General features: G+C 39.3%; 1 protein-coding gene across 12 annotated transcripts in view; it reads left to right on the top strand.

Moving 5' to 3' along the window:
* JAKMIP1 (janus kinase and microtubule interacting protein 1) overlaps positions 1-22,160 on the top strand; it is a 228,040-nt gene that overhangs the window by 201,696 nt on the left and 4,184 nt on the right. The window lies entirely within an intron of this gene.

Below are 22,160 nucleotides of genomic sequence, written 5' to 3'. Positions count from 1 at the left end.
GAGTTTTATTTCAGTTTTAAGAATCAAACCTCCTGCCCTAGTTAACTCTGAGATATTTGGATTTGATACAGATTGATAAGGAGGTTACTGTAGCTGGGAGATAAAGAACAACCTCAGATCACCTGATTAGGAGCTGATTTTATTCACTGTAACATGAAAAAATGCTAGTAAGGACACAGTGAAAGAGTACTCAGCTATGGAAAAGTTTGCTTTGAGGATTTAATAAAACTAGTACGTAGGGACTTATGGGTTAGAAATACAGGGAGTTCAAAGTTTGGAGGATCTTCTGAAGCTTGGCTAAAAAAGTTACAATTTCTCTTTCTGAAGAAAGTAAGAGGCATTATGTCTTGGTGAAGAGTGAAGAAAAATGCTGGCCTGGTAGAGAGGGTCTCTGATAAAAAGATTTTAGCTAGGTCTTTCTATGGTAATTCAAATGCCTTTAAAAGTCAGGTTCCTGCACTGCATGAAGGAAAAGAGTTTCTCACCAAGAATGCCTGTTCTTCAAGGTGTGACATATGAGTTTGGCTGGGAGAGCCATTATACAGTGCTGGTTACCCAGAGATTTCCTTGACATGAGCAGTTCTGCGTTATACTCATCCTAGAGCACAAGTGGAATTAATAAATTCCTGCTGTTATGTGCCCTTGCATGCACAGGCTGACATCAGTAAGAAATGACAGTTGTTTAAATGCTGTTACTGGTTCAGTTTTGGAAATGCTTTGTAGTGCTTTTGACAAGCCACCAAGCCCTTCAGTACAGTAGCTGTGGCAGGTCTGGCATCTTAAAATAATACATGTGATATTGTAACATAGGTACTTAGATCTAAAGCTGACTTTTTAACCCAGAACAGAGTGACAGATGTTCATGTGTGAACATGCTTGGTAATGTTCCCTTTTTGCTGTTGTGTCTCCAGGGTGGAGATCCTCCAATTTATTGGACATGACTCCCACATCAAGTGTCCCTGCACAGTACATGTCCAAGGGAGGGCAGAGACTGTGCTGTCCATTGCTGCAAAAACGCAGTCACTCAGCCTGCTGGATTACAAGCACAACACAAATTTACTCATTTGAAACAGAACTTTGTTTGATTTGGGATTTTTTATTTTTGGTTTTTACCTTTGAAATCAAAACTGGAAAATCTTGACTTCACACAATTTCTGGCAGCATTAGTCTTGATGACAGATATGAAATAGTAAAAGGAAATAGTCTTGATACAGACTAATAAGAGAGGGGTGTCTTCCTTGCTTATGCCGTATATTAGTCAAAGCAAGTCATTTACTCATCTAAATGACAAAGCTGTAATTCTTCTGTGTTTATTGCTGAACAGTAGATTCTGCATGTTTGCTGGTTTATTTTTAATTAATGCTTGTAAAGCTTAAATTGAAATTTTTCATACAAAACCTTTAGTCTCTGATTATATTCAATAGCTTATTCAACAGATGCAGATTTAATATTTTTAGAAGATCTTTAGTATAGTTTAACACCCTCTCTTTTTTAACAGAGGTATCATTCAATCTACATCAGGTAAGATGGAAAACTGCCTTGGCAAATACCATACTGCAGTGAATAGAAGAGAAAGCTAATAATGAAGAAAACTAGTTGTCTTGGGTGAATTCGAAAATTCTGTGAGTGCTGATGGACACTACTTCTTTTTTTTTTTAATAAGAAGTGTTTGACTCACATTCTAATCCCTAAATGGCACTCAGATTGCATGTGTTGGCCTGAGTGTTTAGTTTACACTTTTGAAATTAATCCCCTGCTCATTCCCTCTGCTGCAGTATAGATAAAATAGTGGAGTAGGCAAAATTATTTTCTTCTAAGTGAATCTATACTGAAAAATGCTTTCCAGCTGCTGATGGGTTTCAGTTCATCAGATCAGACTAAAGCTATTCCAAAATCAAGCATCAAAACTTGTACAGTATGTCTACTGAGTCCTTAATACCAGCTTTCTGTTCTCCCTGCTCCTATTGCATTCCATCAATTGCTAAGTTAGACAAAGCACATACTAATGGTAATTTTACATTTTAACTGTGTTTTAGCTGTTTTTGTACTCATTAAAGGTAACTTCAAACACCTCAGTAGGTCAGGTTCTATTATGACAACCTTGCTTTCAGTGCTCTCTACCAAAATATTTAAGAATTGCCTAAGAAAAAAATTCTTTCTCCTACATATTTTTCACAAAATACAAAAAGCCTTTAAAAGCAAACATTTGCTAAGAAAGAAAACCAAACAGAATTTCATGATCAGATGCTTTTTAGACAGTTGCAAACATATGGTCTTTGTCATAATCATACAATCTTGATAAAACTGGTGTAACTTGGTACAAATAAGTTATTTGCTGCTAACTTATTTGCATGCTTTTAGTAGCATAAAATAGCTCCTGTTAAAATCAATAGTGAAATGCAGTTCAGTTAGGTAGAATCAAAGCTTGAAGGAATACACAATTTCCTTCTTACTTGTGATGCTCTTCATAAAACATTCAATTCTCACCCTTTGTACATAAGTAGAGGCTCCTGAGAGAGAGCTTTGTTCCAGCACCAGGAGCACACTACACTGTCTCTGGTTGCAAATCTGCTTTAATCTGGAGGTGACAAACAGCAGAGATTAACGGATTCAATTTGGACACAAGGAGCACATGGATTCTTTAACAAAGGCAGAACATGATTGCCTGGGATTTAAGAAAATATTGACTTGGTTCATGACAATAAAATATACATTATATAGCTTCAGATATTTTTAATATCACCATAGAGATGGGATTGCTCTGTACACTACAGTGCTATGTCAGCAAAACTGCTTAAGTGTATGTTTAGGAAAATTGCATGAACTTCAATAGCAGAAGACAGTTCACTAAAGGTATAGATAAATTGAGAGATTAGGCAGATGTTTAAACATTGGCGTAGTTGTTACATCAGTGTTTTTACAAGGCGACAGTCAAGACACAGAGAGCCTTTGGGATTTCTCCAACATTTTCCAAGAAGTCTGGGGACAAGAAAGAAGCTGAACCAAATTTTCTTTTGCTTTAGACCCCAGATTAGGCTCAAGAGTGACCTACAAAGTCACCTTAAAATGCAGATGATGTCAGCATTGCTATTTGTTGGTGCAAATCCTGGTAGAATGGGAAAAAAATCCAGTCTTTTTACCACTAGAGGCTTTTACTTGGCATCTTTTTAGATGGGTATTTTGGATAAGATATTTTAGACTAGTTTTATCAACAAAACTTTTAACACAAAAATAAATTTTAGATGTTTCTGTCATCCGTTTGATACATCTATGGATATTTTTCCTTGTCTTTGTGTTGTTTTTAGAGACTATTTGACCCTCTTCTGCAAAAGATAAGAAAGGCTAGGATTTGAGGTTGCAGAAATTATGTTGATAGATTTTAATTGCTAGCCAGTGTGCTGTCCTCTTTAATAAAACCTTTTCTTAAGTCAATTAAAATAAAAGGCTTAGAACACAGGAGGGTGCAAAGAGGTGAGAAGAAATGATGTATTGTCATATTAGCTGGAGAGGTGTAATATTCATTTGCAAAGACACAAGGGAATGCAACGATAGTGGAACAAAAAATCTTCCTCTCATCTTCCTGTTATGCTGGGAGCATAGGAAGATTTTTCCTTGGTGGTTGATGTGAGCGTTGCAAGAAATGCAGTTAAGACTTTCTGAAGATTAACTTGTGACGTGCGAGATTGAAACCAAGAAACACTAAGTACCATTCAGGCCTCTGTGACGGTGTGACACACTCAGCACTTTTATAAAACCAGGCCATTTAATTATAGCTGGGAGGTTAGGGAAGGCGAGTTTTAAAAATCTTAGCCAAAAGCCTTAAAATATCAAAGGGAAGTAAGTCTAAAAGTTAGAAGTGTGAAGTTAACATATGGTGCAATGATTTTTGGGTTGGTGTCAATTATGCAGGTTGATTGGAATTAGGTAGAAATCTAACAATACTGGAAAACCAGGTGGATGGACCCAATTTAATCAGCTTCTTCCCTCTGCAGTCTCAACTGCATATCTTTGAAATACGTGTTTTTTTGCAAAATGGCTGTAGACTAACAAAATTTTTTACTGGACTTGTGGGGGCCTATCTTTCCTATTCTGTCTACAGACTGCAGTTGAAACAATGAGAAAGAAAAGGCCAAATGCAGGAGATAAAGCTCTTTGTTAGCTAAATCACCAACAGTAAGAAATCAAAGCTAAAAAACCAACAAAGCAAGAAAAAAACCCCAAATCCAACTAACCATACGATGACAGAGCTTTTCAGTCCAAGAATCCCTTCAGCTGTCTGCTCTATGAAACTCCAAGGCCAAAACAGAGTCTGCATTTTGTGTCAAGACTGCAGTGACGGAATATTCTTACAGTGGATTTAGTTCATCCCCATCAGTTCTTCCACTGATACTGGTGGAGGTTTTTATAGTGCATGGCTTTGAGGCACTGTACTTTGAAGCTCAGTTCCCCTCCTTCCTGAAAATAGAAAAGTAATCTTGCTGCCTTTGGGAGAAGAAGTTGGCTCAGAGAAGAATTATATTAGCATGAAATGTATAAAAAAATAAAAAAGGGACTTGCTTGAGAGAGAACAATGAACACTCATTTGTTGTCTCATGGAGACATTTGTGGCTCTGTGGAAGATCGCTATATGACTTCTATGCTGCTGAAGTCTCACTTGAAGGCCCACTGTTTTGTCTCTTTTGCTTGAATAATTGCTTAGAATGAGAATTCCTTGCCTGTCCTGCACCTGAAGCAGTTAAAACTGAGTAGAACTACTCATGCTTTTCTGATCCATGGTCATGTGTGCCCACTCAGGTAGTTTGTGCAGTGGTAATGGAGGAAACCCAGAGTACAACTATCGTTTCTGCCCGACATCCTTACAGTAGCTAAGCTGTGTTTTAATGACAAACCAGGAAAAGAAAAGAAAAAAAATTACCTCAGTTCCCCAGTACCTCCCTCCCTGTCCAACTCCTTCATGTCACCATCCTGGTTGTGTGAGCAGCTTTCCTCCAGCCTTGGATTCAGGAGCAATGTCTTCTCTTGTCTGCAGAACAGCTGTCAAGGAAACATCTAAATGTATGTTGATCTATTATGAACTTGTGGCAGACTGCTGGCAAGCAAGTCTCTAGTTGAATGAAAGTCAGTGACTCTTAAAAAGCACCTATTAAGTACAGGAAAATAAAAAACAAATTGAAGATGTCTCTGTGTTTAATGTTGCATTAGCTGGCTGACTTGTCCTGAATTTTCTTACTTTAAATATTGTGGAAATCTAAGTATTCTGAAAATCTGATTAAGAACTCAAGCTTCTACAAGATGCTAATAAATTGGCCAACCATAGCATAAATATACATTAGTCTTAGGACCTTATGAAGAAATTCAGTTGTGTGCTAAACTGAAAACAGAAAATAAACAGCAAGTATAAATAGTGTTGTCATAATATATTGCATCACATACTCTAGTATTTAGAGATAAATGTTTTTGGAAAAGGAGAGGAAATGGGATAAGTGTAACATCATGAGTAGAGTACTTATGAATTTCATAGACTATTAATCTTTAATCTTTAGAGTTCCTATTTAAGCCTACAAATACATTAATCCAGGCATCAGCTCTTCTCTGCTATCTTGATCAGGCAGGTCACAGGTGTTGCTATAGTAACCTTGCATTACCAATGCAAAGAGAGTGAAGGATCTGGCTATCTAGATAAATAAAATAATTGAGGGGTGCTTGCAACAGCATTCTGCTTAATGTAATGCTTAGATCCATTGGATGAGCACTTGGTCCTGCGTGGATTAGGGCCTTGACTTGGGATGTATGAGAAAGGCTGGCACTTGAAGCCAATTTCCTGTGAAACAGGTTAGTAATAAGAGAGATGCTCTTCACTGGGAAAGTCCATGAATTGTGGCACAGATGATGTTCATTTGTTCCAGTTGTCAGTCACATTGGCAAAAGACAAACTGCTATGAGTCCCACATGTGGAACCTGCTCTCTAGATGCAGATGTTGTTCAGATATTTTGAAAACCAAGAAAAGGTGTTTTCTGTGAAGCTGAGGTAAGCCCATGTTGCTGAATGCAGTTGTTGAAGACACAGCCCAGTGCTAGTGGTGATTAGACACTTTGTCTTACAGGAGAAACAACCCAGTTACAGAGTGGTTTGTAACAGGCATCATTAAATGCTAGTGCTGGTCTCTCATGGGGACCTGTCTTGATGACAAAAGAATGTGAATTTTCAAGTGAGAAGCAACAAAGTTCTGAATCAGATTTGCCTGTGAGTTGAATATTCCTGAGAGTTACTCCATGGGCTTGAGCCCCTAGGGAAGCTTTGCAGTATTTTGGTATGTAGAGGACCCATGTGAATTCTACAGGGGGAAAATCCTAACTTGAGTACTTTTTTTGGATAGTAAGGGAGCTTCCTGTGAGAGTTGCTTGCTTTTACCATGCCTGTGAGTTTTCAGAAAGCATTTCCTTCTTGTAAGAAATTCTTGTAGGAAGTTTGAGGCTTTTTTCCTGAGTTGGTTTTAGTTAAGTATGGCCACTGGGTTCAAAAGTAATGCAAGAATGCAGATAAAGAGGGGCACTAGTGAGTGTAGGCATCACTGAGTAATGATGATTACTCCATTTTCATTGGAAACCAAGCCTAAAAATACTCCTGTAGCCACAGCTCATCTGTGCTACCAATTGAATTTTCTGGCTAAGTCTGTAAAATGCCACTTGAGCCTAAAACAGTGAAATAAGGAAAGAGTTAAAATTCTAGTCTCCTGTGAGCCTTTGTTCAGCCTTCAGTCCTACAAAGGAAACCTCTCATTGCTTTAGAAGGGTCCCAACTCTTTTCTTTTTGTCTGGCCCTGAAAAGCCAGATCAGTTTTGCAACTGGCTTTATTGAGACTGTCAGCCCACTCCTGCCGAGAGGCTGCTGCTGGCCGGGCAGCTTTCTGCAGGGGGAACAACGGAAAGAAAGATTCTGCATCAGAAATTCCACTTGTATTGCTTTCCCTGCCTCCTTCCCAGCACAAAGGTGGTTTTGTTTGTGCTCAAGAACCAACTAAAAAGTTTGGCCGTGAAATGAGCTCTCCTCTGGAGAAAGGGGAAGGGGTGGAACATGTAGCATACAGCTTCAGACACAAACGTGTACCCACTCCCTCCTCCAGGTCACGGGCTAGAGATGGCTGTTGCATTAACTGGTTGTTATGTTACTTCACACAGCTGCAGGGCAGCTCATGAGACAGCAGTTGCTGGTTTGAATCCTTGAAGAAGTAATTTAATAAGTTGGAATATTCTATTCTAATTTTGTGGTGTAATTAGATTGGAGAGAAATTGGGGAAAAAAAAAAAGTGCTTCCCCCTTATTGGTGGGACACAGGGAATATTTGGGTATTTGTAATTTGTTCACATTTGTATTTGTTTCAATTCAGAGTATTTGGTGCTGCCAAAAGTGGGAGAGAGGAAAAACACTTCCCTTGCAGCTGACACCCACTTAGGCATCTCAAGGTGGGCATTACTTCAGCAGACTGAATAATGTTAGACTCATGGAAATTAAAATTCTCCCAACAGTTCCCACTGGTGTACACCCTGGTGTACACTCATACAGTGCATCAATCTCTGCTGATAAAATAGGTTCTGCCCCTGAAAAGTTCTTATCCATGTTGCTTGTTTCTTGTGTCTTGTGTAACCAAGGATTTGCAGGATCAGGGAAGCATCCACAGTGCTTTTCTTCCTGTCAGAGATTAGGGAGTTTTTTGTGTGTATTAGTCTTGTGAAAATGTAGCCTTGCACAAAGCACTGCTGAGCACATTTCAGGGTTTAGGCCCCAGTGATAGGAGTATCTAAGGCAGTTGGGCACCAGAATCAGATGGGTAACTGAATGTCCAACTCTTTTCTTAAATCCCTTGGGCAATGATAGAGGAAGATTGAAGGAATTTGTGTATTTCCTTTGTGCTTCTGCAAAAGAGAGTGGTTCACGTATTTTGAAGTGAAGACAGAATGTGTAATGCCTCCACAAGAAATGTTAGTGAAGTGAGGGTACCTAGAAGTTGCCCAGTGTCATTCTTTATGGGCTTGGTGCCCTTTCTCAGTCTCAGGCCTATGGAATTTGTAGGGTAAACAGCCACATAATTGCAACTGCTTGGTATGTTCAAGCAAAGGTGTGGGATACAGAATGTCTGCATAGTTAGCTGGGACAATCTACTTCTGGCTTTTTGGCTAAAAAATGGCTCAGAGAACTGACCTTTGAACCTGGTGTCTGATACTGCAAGTTAAATGCTGGCTTGGGGTTGAATGGTGAGAAAGCACAGTCATTCTGTTCCTCATTGCAGCCTGTGCACAGATGGGAGAAGTGGAAGAAGCTGCGATCTGGGAAGCTGCTTTCCATCAGAGTAGCACACCAGTTGGACTGGTTCATCCCAGGGCTGCTGCTGAATCTTCAAAAGACATCACATAAAAATCTATTTCTAATGGAGTGAGGAAGGGTGGGAAGAAATAAAGGGTGAAGAAACCATTTTATTTAAAAATTAGTTCATGCTTTCAGTGAAGGTCTAGTTTTTCCCTGTGAGCTTGCCAACATTGCTTAATTCATATCACTTAGAATAAAATGACTTGTGGGTGTAAGGAGGATTTGAATTGTCTTTTCTGTATCTCTAAATAATGATTGCTTGGGGAGATAGGAAATGTAAATTGAAAATGAATGAGGTATAGCTGGTAATATGTTAGATGCATTATCTCCAACCTGAAGCCTTCTGTCAAAAGAGAAGGTCATCTGTAATCATTAAAGAGCACTGCAGCAGGTACTTATATTTTAACTTTTCCTCTTTTTTGGATTGAATTTTCTCCTTGTAACCAGTGCAACACTTTACTGAGGAAGCATGTGCCGTGACTTCTTAGATTGCCTAAATTATATTCTTTTTTTGCAGCTTATAAGACAGAGGATGCAGGGGGTCTGTACTTTGCTGAATGATTGATCTTCACTAGTTTTCTGGAAATGAGAGATTTTTCTCTTTGCTTTCTTTTCTGAAAAATCTGACTTTGTACAATTTGTATGTGAACAATTCCAACCATGAAAATATTAAGCCTTATTTCTGTGTTCCTGGATTGGAACTGATTTTTTCTTTTCTTATAGATACATCATTACAACTTACCTTACATTACACTGAGTCAGGCAACTGTGTAGAAGAGGCAGTAATTGGTCCCATGAAGTACTCCTTGTGCTTTCCTGAATGGCAGCAAAGCCATTTTTTAATGTTTCTTAAACTTGAGCCTCATTTCTAACATTTAGAAAACAGGGCTGGAATTACTGATGGTAACAGTGAATAATGTAGTGAATCCTAATCATCTGGGGCAAGATTTTACTGGACAAATGTGCTGGAGGGAGAGGAGTATGGCCCGTCTCAAATTCCCTTCCAAATATTCCCAGTGAGAACAGCAAACTGAAAGCAGATGGAGACTTCTCTCTCTTGTTTGCTGAAGTGGGACTGGCTGTGGGTGTCCTTGTAAACCTCCTGGTCTGTCTGCCCATGGAGCAAGAGGGAATCTTTGAAGCCTTGTGTCTCCTGGGGCTAGAGCAGTTCTGCACTTCTGAAGTTAGTGGCATTAACCATCCACCAATGAAGTGCATAAGCAACAGTGGGATTTGCCATTTAATTGAACTCTGCTTTTCTAGTTGTTAATTATACTCCTTGTATGGTTTTTAATGTTTAAGCTGTATCATTACACTTAACAGAATGTTTGTTGTTACCTGCTGTGATTTTGAATAATTCATGGTATTAATATGCAATTAGGGACCATCATGAGTTCCCCCTGGAGTAAACCGAAAGTTGCTTTGCTGGTTTTCTGTCTTTGAAGGTGAGTGGAAGGCAGGTTCTGGCTTCCATGGTCCTTTATCAGAAAGAAAGTTTTGAATCAGCAAATAAAATTAAAGTATGCATCTTGAGAGTATAGTATGCACAGTATAATTGAAATATTTTTATGAAATTGCTTGTTAAACTGGAAGTAACCTAAGTAAATCAGCCCTGGACCTCTGTAAACAGCAGTGTCTTGTACTTTCAGTTAATTGTTTCCACAGATGGAGTCAATGACAACATTATGTTTATCCTATGGCAGTGTTACTGCAGCTCTCGATTTCATTTCGTTTCCTTTTCTTGATGGATGGGTTTACCAAATCTAAAAATAAATTTTTTTCCCATCATGACAGGGATTTTCTTACATGGGTTTTGTGAGTTGCCCTAGAAACAAACAAACACTGAAGTTAGGTCAGAAAAATAAGTGTCATGCCAACCACTGTTGTTTGGGTTTCTTTGGTTCCATCTTAATACTAGATAAATTATGTGGCTGAGGAGTCCAGCTGATAGTTGATACTCGCAGGTGTCTTCTGAACAAAGATGGGTGTGGTGTATTTGTTTTGATTAGAAGAAAGTAAATGGGAATATTTCACGGCGAAGGGTCACCCTCAGCCTGGCATGTGTTCTGGAGTCGCTTCTCTCTGCCACTGTCTTTGCTTCGTTGCTGTCCCAGGTTTGCATTGACTTTATATAGCCAGTATCAGCCAAGATCTTTCAGAGTGCAAGGATAAAATCTTTCTGGCTATCTCCATAGGTATGAGATATTTTCTCATTTTTCCAAATGATGAAAACACTGGTCCTCTGACTGTGAAGCAGACCTGTTCAATGTTAATACAAAGGCCATTCCCAAAGGTTAACTGCCTTATAAATACCCAGATTGTTCCCTCCACTCATTACAAGTTTGCAATCTGTTTAATATATGCACAGTCAGGGAGAAGCTGTAAATATAATGCTAAAAGCAGACACTTGGAACTATTGCTCTTGCTTCTCTTCAGCTTATGCAACTGTTTGCAGTAGCTTGTTGCCAACACAACTGTTGTGTCCTAGTACTTTGGGCTTCATCTTGTAAGTCTCCTGAATATGCTGTTCCCATTCCAACACTTTGAACAGATCCATGTGAGGTTTTACAAGACCAAGTCGTTAACTGAAAGCCACAAATACATCACCACCTGCTTAATTCACCAGTCTAGAATTGAGGTAGCTCATGAAGTTATGCCAGCTGGAGTCTTGGCTAAAAAAACCCAAAGCCCTGGTAGCCAAACATTTTGGCCATCAGAAGCCTGGACCTCAAAATTTTCTCCAAATACATCATTCCACCTTCTCCCCTTGCAAATGACTGAAGTTCCTTCTTTCAGAGGTTTTCCAATGAGTCTTGCTGATGTTTCAACTGCAGCTTTATGTCCATTGACAGCTGTTCTCATCTGCCTATTCCATCTGCAACCACAGCCATCTCTCTGCAGACAGACCCAGAAAATCTCTGACAATAAATAACATTCTTGCTCCACAACCATTTAAGTCAATTGAAGGTGATGAGGTGATCCAGGAAATTGCTGCTCTCATAAATTCCTGGGACTGTGCTTGAGGCATAGTGTAATCTCTGGTACTTCTCTGCCACTGTTAATCTCCAAGAACACCTTACAAAATTATAGCCTAATGCTTTAACAAAGTGTAGGAGGGAAGGATGCATTTTATGTAAATTTAGTCAGGAAGTCTTTGAAACTAATTGCTTAAAGTGAGTGGGGAAAGCTGATGGAGTGTGATAGACATACAGAATTTTTTTTCTGCTTTCAGAATAGATGGTGTTGATTAAATGGGCTTAGTATAGCACTGCATTTATTAAATAAGCATCAAATTGCTCAGTGGATGAGCCTGCTCTGTGCATGAACAAAAAGACCATGCTCTGGATGTTATTACAGATGTGAATTTAGGGAGTTTTGGGGTTCTACAGAGAAAACCATTGTTTTTGGTGAACTTGGTATTAAATTATTGTCCTGGCCTAGTGTCAATATTTTATTTGCAAAAATGGAATTAAACACACACACAAAAAAAGTGTAAAGCCATACCTACAGAATAGACCATTTATTCTGAAAACTCTCAAACTTGGGAGTAATGCTAGGGAAATCCTCCTTCACATATGCTCCTCAGCATTGGTACCCCTGAGAGGTGTCAAAGGCTTGTCTGTCAATCAGCCTGCTGGTTTATGTGCCAAGTCCTGTTTGGTCTTTTCTGGTTTGTGCTTGTTAGATGTACTGACTCGCCTGTTAGAACAGCCTCTGATATTTCTTTAGGGCTATTCTGGATACATCCACCATTCTGCAAGCGTGGGCTGCTCTCCTTGTTCCTGGTAGATCACCTTGCATTTAACCATATTTGCATATTTATAGGAAGTCAGTGATTTCATTTCCACACTAGCTGGAGGCTAGAGTTACAAGTTAGAGTTATATGCTTGCTCTAGACCTGGGATTTGCATAGATGTCTACATGCATTTGATAGCTGAGTAAAACACATCACTGTGCCTGCTGTAGTAGGCCAAATCTGCTATTCTCAAGTATGTATGCGTGTGTCAAGGATCTGTGCATGCTTCCTTTCAGCATGAGAGCTGGGCACTTGCTGTTGACATGTGTTCCGTCTCCTGCAAGATACCTTGAACTAGTTTTAATGGAGAGAAGATTTTTACAACATCTGAGACTGGATAGACTATTCCATGCTGTGCTCTGTGAAATGTATGAATCCCTGACCACTTCTATGAGCATTTCACTGGGGTGACTGGTGGATGTGTGAGAAGATGGAAAAGATCAGAGGAAAATGCAGAGCAAGAAGCAGTTGCAAGAAAATGTGCTGGAGTGAACTCATGAGATAACAACTAATCTTAAAAGATAAAATTAAAATACAACTAATGTGAATTAAATCAAAATATCTTCTTTCCAGAAACAAAACTAATTTGAATGGTTGAGCATTGGAGAACTTAAAAAAAAAAAAAAAAGCCTTATGAAAATGATCCAGTGTGTCTGATTGTAAGCACCCAGTGGGGAGCATGTAACAATTACAGATATTTGGGAAAGTTGGCCTTTGGAAGACTGAGGTTTCAGTGTGTCTCCCTTAACAGGAAGAAAAAAGATGGATATGAGCCTTTGATGAACAGCGCACAAGGTTAGGTAGCAGTCACAGCATATTCTGTCTTACTTATGTGGGACAGAGAGCCAGATGCATCACTGTTACATAAGCCTGCTGACCTGCATACAGAGCTTTGTGGTAATAGGAGTTTCAGAAAAATAAATCCTGTTCAGTTTAGCTAACATGAAGATAGAAAATCCAGGTATGTTTACAATGGGAAACTCCACAAAACATATTATTCCCTACAGGGCTTGGTTTTGAAATTTAAATTGGGAGGGCTCGAATACATGGAACAAAGAGGATGGGAGAGGAGGCAGTTAATATGATACAAGCTCTGTCTGCTGGCCAATGGTACAGTGTGTATATTTAGGGAATGGGACCACAAGGTATGTTGTACACCAGCCATAACAGTCTATTGTTCCAGTGGTGCAGCATGAAAAAAGATCATGCCAAGTTACAGAGGATTTTGATAGATTTGTTTAATTTGATTGTATTGTGATTTGAAATGAAAATTAATTTTTTTTCCATTCTTAGTGAAAAAAATAGAATATTTTCAGTTGGAAGGGACCCACAACAATCATCTAGTCTGAAGGTAATAATATCTAGAATTAGAGACATCAAGCTCTGGGGTCCCCAGCTTGAGGAATTCTGTCTGGATCCTCTGGCTGCCTAGGGTGCCAAGGAGTTGCACATTTCCAGAGCTTCCAGACTCTTGCTTCTTTTCTTTCTGCCTGGTGAGTTAAGAGAGAGCTGGCAGCCTTGGAGTTTATGGGCAGAGAGACTCTGCTCTGAGTTTCTTGGCATCCTGCCTAATGAGATCTGTAGAGGAGCCAGCAGCTTAGGAGCTCTGCAATCTCTGAGATAATCCTGGAGCAATAACTTCTTTTTAACTCCCACTCTCTGTCAACTTGTCAGGAATACACTTGAAGAACAGGCAAGAGGACCTGGCAGGAAATCGGGTGTGATTTCTGCAGTGTCATCAAAGTCAAATGTGCCATTAAAAATGTTTCTGACCAGTTTTAGTAATCCCATGCAGAAATCCTAACATGTCAGCACCTGACCCTGGAGGTCCTGCATCCCTTTGCTGTAGATATCAGGGGTACAAATCTCAATGAGGCAGAAGAGAGGACAAAGAAATAATTACACCATTCCAGTATCTTTGAAGTTGGGATGTGGGTCACCTGCAGCTCTTCATACAGCACTAGCCTGCCTGTAGTCAGATGGCCTAAAAACCCCAGTTGTCCTAAAGGTATTGGAAGACATGGTTATTCTGGGAAGGCTCTTGACTGACATAGTGGCTAGTGCGATGTTATTGGAAAAATAGATGAAATACATGTTGGTACCTTGTGCTTTTTCCTTTCTTCCCATGCTTGCTTTAGGATTGACCCTGAGGTCTGTGTCTGAGTAGAGATACTGGTCTGAACAGTGTGTACAGGAGCATGTGCCCCAAGCATGTACTCAAAATTCAGTGCAGATATTGCCAATGTGAGTTATAGCATCCTAAAGGTTGCTGTAATTTGTATTTATAATCTACAGCTACAGAATGATGTCTTAGCAGCTGGGGAGCCCTGGAAGGTGAACATCATCTTGCTTTTCCTAGACACAGAGCTGGAGGATGATGGGCCCTGTGGCTTGATGTCATGACTGTGGCCCCTGCAGGGTGAATTAGGACTAATGATGCAATGCAAAATTGCCCAAATGACAGAGAGAATCTGCATTCATCTTGTCTGATTTCCAAATTTTTCAGTGCTCAGAGGGACAGGATTATAAGAAAATTTTACTTCCTGTTGTATAGGTCATATGCTGCATGCTGAATCCTCCATCACAGGGTGTAAAGCTGGACCAGGGAGACTTGATTTGCCTCAGTAAATATCAATGGGAATAACAGATGTTTTTTCTTTTACTGAATAATTTGCAGTGAGTTTGATTTGTGATAAAACCATTTAGGCTTTTACTGTTGGTGGTACATTAAAATACATTGCAGTAACTGCAACTTAACTGCAATGTGTTGCAGTTATTAAACTCTGCAGTCTTCAGATTGCTGTGGCTGGGCAAGATTCACTGTTGGTCTGGAGGCTTTGGGGGTGCCAAGTGGAGTGTCTGGCTCTGCCATGGGATGTTCAAAGGTACCATCACTCTCCTGATCCTGCAACTGCAGCTGTGCATCCTCTGTCTCTGTCTGACAGGGCTGTGCACGAATCTGCAGTGGGTTCCTCTGGGAACAGAAAGCCTACGATTTGCTCACAGACTGGTAATGGTACTGCTTTGATTACTACTTTAAAAAAATTAAAATCTGACCTCCTCTAGCAGTTATTCTGGCATTTATCAGGACTTTTTAAAGATCAGGCAAGGAAAACAAAGCAAAACAGAAATGTTCCAATACCTATGTCTTCCTAAGCTTTTGCTGTGGGGTAGAAAGCATCTAGAAATCCTCCTCTTCAGATGCTGCTTAATCTGCTCTGGATGCATATACATCATTTTTCCCTGCATGGTTGGAGAGGTAGTGGGATAAAAAATGCTTTGCTGAAATGTGAATTCACTTGCCTGTTTTTCTTGGGCTGATTTGCAGCAAGGCAAACTTGATCAGTTACTCCCATGACTGTGCATTTTAGGGGAAGGTATTTCTTTGTAACTGCTGCAGTTCTGTTGTAGCAATTAAAAAAATGTGTCTAAGGAGGAGGCAATAACTCTGAGAGTGTCTTGATGACTAAACATTATACTCTAAATATGCAGTGTTGCTTCTGATTTTTCCAGTCTCCTGTGAGTCATAAAATCAGTCTCGTATAGAGTGAGCTGTTCTTAATGACCTTGACTTTAAAAAAAAAAAAAAAAATAAAAGCCTGTGACTTCCCCTAAGTCAAATAATTTAAATGAATGGTTTTCTGTAGGATATTTGCAGTGCTTTTCAGATCATTAAAATCCCTGAAGGACAATGGGCAGGTCTGCATTTGCAGGCATCACTGGTGTCCCCAGGACAAAGCCCCTGTGGCCCAAAGGGTGCTGTGCCTTAGATGAATACAAGCCTTGGTCTTGTGTGCAGCTGTTACCATGCAAATGTGAACAGAACTGACTGGGAGGGTCATCTAGGAAGGAGATAGCATGTTCCAGAGATTGAAGGGCTCAAACAGCCTCCACTTCCAAGGGCCTTATTTTGTCCTGCTCACAATTTTTGCTCTTCAATCCCAGCAGGTTTTTCATATTTTCATGGCTGTACTTACCACCTTGTGGTAAGCATGTTTTTTACAAGGTTCATGGCTGTTACCTATTGCAAATATATCTGTTCCAGTGGTGTTCTACAGCTGCTCTGTGAGAATGATATTACACATTGCCAGCAGAACCTAATCATGATGATTTCTGTGTTAAGGGTGCCTCCTTGAGAAACTGTAAGGGGAAGGATTTGAAAATAACCAAGTTGAATGCACTTTTATTGCATCTTTTTGCAGGGGAGGGAAGCTGTGGGACTCTTGTGGCTCAGTCTGTCTGTTGCGTTTTCAGCACTGGAAGAAACACCGTATGTCCCGGTTTTAACTAGATGCATTATAGTACTAAAGCACACAGTGAATTACATTAGAGGGAAGTATTTGTTGTGGGTTGTTCCTACTGTCTGTTACTGTTGGTAATTTCTTGATAATGCTCACTTCTTTAACCTCAGAAAAACATGCACAAGATGGAGGTTTTCTCCATTTTTGACTTGACAAGAAAATCCTTCTGGAATTTGCTTTTTCATTGTACTAGGTTACATCATTTTTATGAGGTGCTCCTCAAAAGCAATGTGCCTGATACATAGAAGATACCACTCTGCCATCGTATTTGGACATGTCATGCTGCTACTGTCTCTGTAGTATGATGTTAACTCATTTTCATTAGCCTTTAAATCCATTATGATTGTCTTAATGGGAGAAATGTAAATAACACTAAGTTCATGTGCATAATTTATCACAAAAAAAAATTCCTGTGTTTAGTAAGTGCTGTTAGATTTTCAAGGCTAATAAAGGCTTGGAGCTGTCTAAATGAGGCAATGCGATTACAGGAAAATCAAATCAGCAAAGTAAATGGAGTCCTGTGGAAGATCCTTTGAATACAAAGCTGTTTTAATTGTTCCTTATTTTAAATTAGAATAGGGCCACTCCTTAGTTAGGACTAGCACTGGGTGAACACTGTCTTAAAAAAAAAAAAATCATCTGGTTTTTCCTTTACTCTGTGTGTGTTCCAACAATCTGTGATCAGTCTTCAAGGTTTCCTAGTTTGTCATTTTAAATTGCTGAACTGCCTTATATCAGCACACTTCACCCTAAGCCTCTTGGCAAGCTAGCTATCCTTGGCTGCACGTCCAAGATTTTGGGGTAGCAATTGATTTCAGAAGTGTGTCTGTTACTACTGCCTGCCTGCAAAGTTGTGGAATATTTGATGAGCAGGAGGTTAGACATCTGGGATCTTCTGTAAGCATTTCCATCTCAGAGCTGCAAAGGATTGCAGGGATATTGTTCTAGAAGACATTTTTTGAAAGCAAATGTATTATATATATTGATAGTCCATTAACAGAAGAAATTAACTTCCAAAATGATGTTCAGCGTGACAGTGAGTTCAACTGTCCATGCACATTTATAAGATTCACATTTTCAAGTCCTCTTCACTATAGCTACCCACTCTTAATTAAGCCTCTTAAGTTGTTCTTCTCCAAGCAGCATGAAAATGAGTGTCTTTGTGTGTGTGTGACATTTTTATGAAAAGCTCTGTAGCATTAAATTGCAGCACTGCTTGTATTGTTGTATATTGCCCATATTCTACTGTTAATGAAAATAATGTATTTTCCATAGAGTTGAGTAAGACAAGGCTCATTTATCATTCATGAATTCATTTTTCCAGAATTACACCATTAGTTTCATAAGAAAGAAGCTGAAATAAAGCCAGAGCAATGATTTTGAATGAGTTCTATATATGCAACCTTGTCTAATATTTAATACCTTTATTAAGCACAAGAATGTAGAAATACATAATATAATTTTCTAACAGAAGAGAACATAATTTATTTGTGGTTTTCAGCACTCATGGTTGGTTAGATGATTGTTGGGGTTTTTTCCCTTGGATGCAATTCCTTTCCTCTGAGATATAGACAAGCTCTGTTGGCCATTGGTTATAATTGGGATCAATACGTCTTCATTGAGAATTTAATGATATTCACACCTCTTGAGCTCCAAAGTGAATCCATCAAGTAGAAATGCATTTTAGAAGCAGCAATCTGTGAATGAGAAGATTACACTGAATGCTATTTGATCTTTTTTTTTACCAAGCACAGAAATCAAATGTTTTTGCAAAGATCATGCTCTTGGTTATATAGCATTTCTTTACCAAAAAGCTGAGGGATCCCATGTATATTATGGCAAAATGCAGCTTTGCAACATTTCTTTTCTTGTAATCACTTTCTTTCTTTCCAGTTTTTCTATTTGCAGATAATCAAAATTTTTCTAAAGGAAGATGTTTATGTTTTAAAACAAGGTACTATAAAACAGATATTAAACAATTTATGGTAGATAATTTTCTATTGAAGTGTGTGCATGCCACAGACATATTGATTTTCTGTAATTAATAGAAATTATAAAATGAATGGATGCTCATGATTATATTAGTTAGACCAAATAAAATATCTGTAGTTTCATTATAAAATATTAAAGAATAGCACAAACCCTCTTGCCTGGCATTTTCTCTCATTTGTGCTACTGTAGCTCCAGAATAGTGATAGAAAACACTGGTGCTTCAGTGGTTCTAAAGAAGGGATAATCTGTGACCCTTGATAAGGGCAGAGGCACAGCAGAGTACTTCTTTTATATTTACAGCAGAAACTTTTCAGGTGTTGCATAGTATCTTCTTCAAATATTTGTTCACAAATAGCAGAAATATGCATTTCTTTGCTTGATATAAAGAAATCTTATTAATTCCTTGAATTTGCAATTTCCTCACTTAAAATACCTCTAGTGCTACAAACCAATGGAAGCATGGTGTTTCTGGCCCTGCACATCAGGGCTGAGGTACTGAGCAGCCACTGTATACTGGTGCCTTGAGAATCTTTAATGCTGGGTTACACACTGGGGAATGTTCCCAATATGCATTGACTGTCCTACTGCAGCAGTTGAAAGTGCACGATGGTCCACCACCCAAACCCACTTCAGATATCAGACATGATTTAAATATGTTTTTATGGTGGCATCACCATATTTCATGTCTTCTTTCAGATGACCAGAATAAAATAACATCCTCCTTTTACTATCTTTTTCTTCTAAATGTAAGGAATTATTTGACTTCAAATCCTTTGTGTGCATTCATTACAGGTGGGCTCAATGATCTGAAAAGTCTTTTCCAATCTCAGTGAGCACAGGCACTCTCTGAAGATGCCATAGAGATTTTAGGAATATGTGTACAGTCCTGCAGCTCTTAGTTTTCTTCCTTCCAGCCCCAGTGTTGTTTGTCTTTGAAGCCTCTATATTGGCTCTTTCCTTTCTGACTTTGATGCATGCTCCGAAAGTTTTTGCAAGGCTTTTACTGCTGTACCTTCTTAATGGGAGAAGGATGACTTCCATCCACACTGTGCTCTGCAGGGCATGGAGACCATCGACCCTGGCAGTGAGCACAGAACTCAGCTCTTCAGCTGACTGGAGGAGTCCAGCAGGACAGTTGTCTTTAGGAGGTGGTTAGCACTAGATTTGTTCCACCAGTATGAGCTCTCTGAGCTTCCTTAAAAATGGTAGTTTAGACACTTGGGGGAGCAGACCATTTGTTCCATGAGAAGAGGCCAAGGGGTCCAGGCTGTTTCACCCTGGGGGAGAGCCGGCTTTGGGGACACCTCACAATAGCCTTCCTGAAACTGTGAGGAAGCAACTGAGAATCACAGAAGCATAGAGAGAGCCAGGCCCTTCAATGTGATACATTGTGAGAGGGTGAGACACAGAGGGTGTAAGATGAAACAAGAGAATTTCAGACTGAATATAGGAAAAGCATTTCCCTCATGAGGACAGTGCAGCAGTGGGACAGGTTGCCCAGGAAGGCTGTGCATTCTCCATCCCAGGAGTTTTTCAAGACTGATTAGGTAAACCCTGAGCAAACTGCTCTGGCTTTGAACTGACTCTGCTTGGAGTAGGTTGATCTAAATGACCTTCTGAGGTTCTTTCCTGTGGTCTTACAGTTTCCTGATACTTAGCACAGGTTGAACAAGTACAAATGTGAAGGACTGGAAGCAGCTAAAAAAAATAAATGCTGGTGGCTGACAGAGGTGGTAAAAGATTGGAGAACATCAAGTGAGAGCATGAATATGGATCACTGATCTTTGTTATGCCAGAAATTATTTGGTCCTTAGAGAGCAGTGCACAGTCATCACTTTTATTTCAAGGTTTCCTTTGAGGTTCCAATGTCACAGAGAAATAAGTTTTGTTTAATGACCTTCTACATTAGCAGTTCTTTGTGCTGGTGACTGAAATTGATTTTGCTTGTGATGTGAAGGAGCACAAGCCCAGCCTCTGCATTGTTGCTCAACCATGTGCTTTAGCCCTACCAAAGAATGGGAGGCCAGCAAATTTCTGAGCATCAGAAATATCCATGCTGAAACTTTTAGGTACAGCATTGATAAAGACTCAGCTGGTTTTTAATCTCTGTGTTGCATGGTTGGAAATTGTGCCTTTGTGCTTGAGCCCTGGAAATGTTTGGTCGATATTTTTCTTTGGTAAAGTAACATCATTAAGACCTCTCTTATTTTCCTCAAGCATTTCACAAGAGAGACTTCCTCCCTGACCAGAGTAATTACAAAACAATTCATTAATGGTTTATGTTCTACACTTCTTAGTTACATACGTGGTATGAAGAAAATCATTAAGAGAAGGGTGAAGGATAGATTTTTCAAGGAGGTAAGACTATGAGGAGCACAAGGTTTCATAAAGACTTCAGGTGAACAATAAAAGGAGGGGGTGAATAATTCACACAGGAAGGAGAAAGAACAGACAAAGAGGATGAAAGGAATGGGAAAGAGAAAGTGAAGAGTCTGACAAAATGAGAAAGGAGAATTGGCAGCTAATGTTTCAAGAAAAATATAATAAAAATTGAAGGAAATATTAGGCAAATAATGACTTCTACATTTGTAAATGCTCTTAGTCTAGCAGTGCATGTTTGACAAATATTCTTTAACCCCAATTTTGAAAAATTAGAGAACTTAGTTTAAATTTAAATTGTTGGATAACAAAAGAAGTGATCACTAAAGTACAAAAAAATGTAAGTTCATTGAATGAATGAAGTTTGAATCACTTTTCCATTATTCTGGCCACACCAGTTTTCAGTGATAGTTTTTTCAAGCATAGCTTCCCATGACAGCTATCCCTGATACTTTAAGGACATTCTTGCTCTTGAACAAGTCAGTAAACTGACAACTGGTAACAGTGGGTAGCTCCTCTGCAACCAGTTGAGGAACTAAAATTGAAGCCTCTCTATCTTCTAAAATAAAGCTAAATTTTAGGAGGACCTAGAGAGTCACCCTCCTGATCCTCCCTAGAGCCTATGTACAGTGATGAGATCACAGAGAAGAAACTTCATGTATGACTAGAAGAGGAGAGACGGGGATGTATTTCACACCATCCCAAAATACAAGGCCAGCTCTGCTGGTACTATCATATTGTGATATTAATTTTTTGTAGTATTAATTACAAATGAAAAAGTACCTGATGTCCTGAAAAATCCTTGGAAGGTGTGGATAGCAAAGGCTGAAAGTGTGTTCTGTTGGGTGTTGTTTTGATTACTTAGACTACAAAGACAGTAATCAAAAAGAAGATGATCTATGGAGACTCTAGTAGTGTTCCCTTTCTTTGCCTGGAGATAAGAATGAATGGATTTTCTTTGTTTGCAGTACAGTCTGGACTTCATTAGATGCTGCAAAGAGATGGAATTCCAAATCCAATTTTGTTTGGATGCAGCTACAGCAGAGGCAGAATTAATGTGTAATGTCTTACGAAGACTGCAGAAAGCTTCTGGTGTTGTTTTGAATGAAAAACAAGTCTGAACATTTACCAGTTTCTGATCCAAGATGGAGAGCTGAACCAGAGAGTGTGCAAGGGCTCTAAGTGCCTCTCATCACTAGGAATCTTTCATGTCCTCCTGCCCAGCTGGCACTCTCCTGGATCAGTGACTGACTCTTGCATATCTCCCTGGTTTTGTGTCCTACAATAATCCATCTAGCTGCTTCTCCAAAACTAATGACCTCCCCTTT

Source organism: Corvus cornix, chromosome 4 (genome assembly GCF_000738735.6).
Source record: "Corvus cornix cornix isolate S_Up_H32 chromosome 4, ASM73873v5, whole genome shotgun sequence".
Lineage (NCBI taxonomy): Eukaryota > Metazoa > Chordata > Aves > Passeriformes > Corvidae > Corvus > Corvus cornix.
The sequence above is the reverse complement of the archived record's forward strand: the minus strand, read 5'-3'. Positions and strand labels throughout refer to the sequence as shown.